The sequence below is a fragment of the Schistocerca piceifrons genome, chromosome 4, assembly GCF_021461385.2.
Source record: "Schistocerca piceifrons isolate TAMUIC-IGC-003096 chromosome 4, iqSchPice1.1, whole genome shotgun sequence".
Taxonomy (NCBI): Eukaryota; Metazoa; Arthropoda; class Insecta; order Orthoptera; family Acrididae; genus Schistocerca; species Schistocerca piceifrons.
In genome coordinates, this window is record NC_060141.1 from 838,461,755 (window position 1) to 838,465,401 (window position 3,647).

Below are 3,647 nucleotides of genomic sequence, written 5' to 3' on the forward strand. Positions count from 1 at the left end.
TTAAGTCGGCATTGTGCCTTTTGTATTTAATTCCGATGCAATTTCTGTGTTTCATCGTCAATATGGAAGGTCCAAGGGATACAGTAAAACTGAAATGAACCATCGGAATCTAAAACTGGTCTCACAGGAAAGGTTCAAAACATAGACAATAAGAAGAGTTAGGTTTCTTGTACTTAAGTCAGCATTGTGTATTTTCTATTTAATTCTGATTCAATTTCTGTGTTTCGTCGTCAGTAAGAAGGTCCAAGGGATACAGTAAACCTAAAGTGAAGCATCGGAATCTGAAAGCGGTCTCACAGGAAAGCTTTATAACATAGACAGTAAGAAGAGACAGTCTACTTGTACTTGATTAGGCATTGTGCCTTTTCTATTTAATTCCGATGCAATTTCTGTCTTTCTTCGTCAATAAGAAGGTCAGAGGGATACAGAAAACCTGAAGTGAAACACCGGAATCTATAACTAGTGACACAGGAATGGTTCAAAGCATAGAGAGTAGGAAGAGAGTCTTCTTGAACTTAAGTCGGCACTGTGACTTTTCTATTTAATTCCGATGCAACGTCTGTGTTTCGTCGTGAATAAGAAGGTCCAAGGGGTACAGTAAACCTGAAGTGAAGCATGTGAATCTATAACTAGTGTCACAGGAATGGTTCAAATCATAGAGAGTAGGAAGAGTTTGTCTCCTTGAACTTAAGTCGGCATTGTGCCTTTTCTATTTTATTCCGATGCAATTTCCGTGTTTCGTCGTCAATAAGAAGGTCCAAGGGATACAGTAAACATATAGTGAAGCATCAGAACCTAAAATGGGTCTCACAGGAAATGTTCAAAACATAGTCAGTAAGAAGGGTCAGTCTTCTTGTACTTAAGTCGGCATTGTGCCTTTTCTATTTAATTCCGATGCAATTTCTCTGTTTCGACGTCATTAGGAAGGTCCAGGGGATACAGTGAACCTGAAGTGAAGCATCGGAATCTATAACTAGTGTCACAGGAATGGTTCAAAATATAGACAGTAAGAAGATTTAGTCTACTTGTACTTAAGTCGGCATTGTACCTTTTCTATTTAATTCCGATGCAATATCCCTGTTTCATTGTCAATAAGAATGTCGGAGGGATACAGTAAACCTGAAGTGAAGCATCGGAAACTATAACTAGTGTCTCAGGAATGGTTCAAATCATATACAGTAGGAAGAGTCAGTCTTCTTTACTTAAGTCGGCATTGTGCCTTTTCTATTTAATTCCGATGCAATTTCTGTGTTTCGTCGTCAATAAGAAGGTCCAAGAAAAGCAGTAAAACTGAATTGAAGCATCGGAATCTATAACTAGTGACACAGGAAAAGTTCAAAACATAGACAGTAAGAAGAGTCAGTCTTCTTGTACTTAAGTCGGCATTGTGCCTTTTGTATTTAATTCGGATGCAATTTCTGTGCTTCATCGTCAATAAGAAGGTCAGAGGGATACAGTAAGCCTGAAGTGTAGCATCGGAATTTATAACTAGTGTCACAGAAATGGTTCAAAACATAGACAGTAGGAAGAGTCAGTCTTATTGTTTTTAATTCGGCATTGTGCCTTTTCTATTTAATTCCGTTGCAATTTCTGTGTTTCGTCGTCAATAAGAAGGTCCAAGGGATACAGTAAACATACAGTGAAGCATCGGAATCTATAAATAGTGTCACAGGAATGGTTCAAAATATAGACAGTAAGAAGATTTAGTCTACTTGTACTTAAGTCGGCATTGTGCCTTTTCTATTTGATTCCGATGCAATATCTCTGTTTCATCGTCAATAAGAATGTCAGAGGGATACAGTACACCTGAAGTGAAGCATCGTAATCTATAACTAGTGTCTCAGGAATAGGTCAAAATATAGACAGTAGGAAGAGTCAGTCTTATTGTACTTCATTCGGCATTGTGCCTTTTGTATTTAATTCCGATGCTATTTCTGTGTTTCATCGTCAATAAGAAGGTCCAAGTTAAACAGTAAACAAATAGTGAAGCATCGGAATCTAAAACTGGTCTCACAGGGAGTGTTCAAAGATAGCCAGTAAAAAGAGTCAATCTTCTTGTACTTAAGTCGGCATTGTGCCTTTTGTATTTAATTCGGATGCAATTTCTGTCTTTCATCGTCAATAAGAAGGTCAGAGGGATATAGTAAACCTGAAGTGTAGCATTGGAATTTATAACTAGTGTCACAGGAATGGGTCAAAATATAGACAGTAGGAAGAGTCAGTCTTATTGTACTTCATTCGGCATTGTGCCTTTTCTATTTCATTCCGTTACAATTTCTGTGTTTCGTCGTCAATAAGAAGGTCAGAGGGATACAGTAAACCTGAAGTGAAGCATCAAAATCTATAACTATTGTCACAGGAATGGTTCAAAACATAGGCATTAAGAAGAGTCAGTCTTCTTGAAATTAAGTCGGCATTGTGCCTTTTGTATTTAATTCCGATGCTATTTCTGTGTTTCATCGTCAATAAGAAGGTCCAAGGGAAACAGTAAACAAATAGTGAAGCATCGGAATCTAAAACTGGTCTCACAGGGAGTGTTCAAATATAGCCAGTAAGAAGAGTCGGTCTTCTTGTACTTAAGTTGGCATTGTGCCTTTTCTATTTAATTCTAATGCAATTTCTGTGTTTCGTCGTCAATAAGAAGGTCAGAGGGATACAGCAAAACCTGAAGTGAAGCAGCGGAATCTATATGTAGTGTCGCAGGAAAGGTTCAAAACATAAACAGTAAGAAGAGTCAGTCTTCTTGGACATGAGTCGGCATTGTGCCATTTGTATTTAATTCCGATGCAATTACTGTGCTTCATCGTCAATAAGAAGGTCAGAGAGATGCAGTAAACCTGAAGTGAAGCATCGGAATCTATAACTAGTGTCACAGGAAAGGTTCAAAACGTAAACAGTAAGGAGAGTCAGTTTTCTTGTACTTAAGTCGGCATTGTGCCTTTTCTAATTAATTCCGATGCAATTTCTGTGTTTCGCCGTCAATAAGAAGGTCCAAGGGATACAGTAAACATACAGTGAAGCATCGGAATCTCTAAATAGTGTCACAGGAATGGTTCAAAATATAGACATTAAGAAGATTTAGTCTACTTGTACTTAAGTCGGCATTGTGCCCTTTCTATTTGATTCCGATGCAATATCTGTGTTTCGTCGTCAATGAGAAGGTCCAAGGGATACAGTAAACCTGAAGCGAAGCATCGGAATCTATAACTAGTGTCACAGAAAAGGTTCAAAACATAGACAGTAGGAAGAGTCAGTCTTCTTTTACTTAAGTCGGCATTATGCCTTTTGTATTTAATTCCGATGCAATTACTGTGTTTCATCGTCAATAAGAAGGTCAGAGGGATACAGTAAGCCTGAAGTGACGCATCGGAATCTATAACTAGTGTCACAGGAATGGTTAAAACATAGACAGTAGGAAGAGTCAGTCTTCTTGTACTAAAGTCGGCATTGTGCCTTTTGTATTTAATCCCGAAGCAATTTCTGTGTTTCGTCGTCAATAAGAAGGTCCAAGGGATACAGTAAACCTGTAGTGAAGCATCGGAATCTATATCTAGTGTCACAGGAATGGTTCAAAACTTAGACACGGAAGTGTCAGTCTTCTTGTACATAAGTCGGCATTTTGCCTTTTCTATTTAATTCCGATGCAA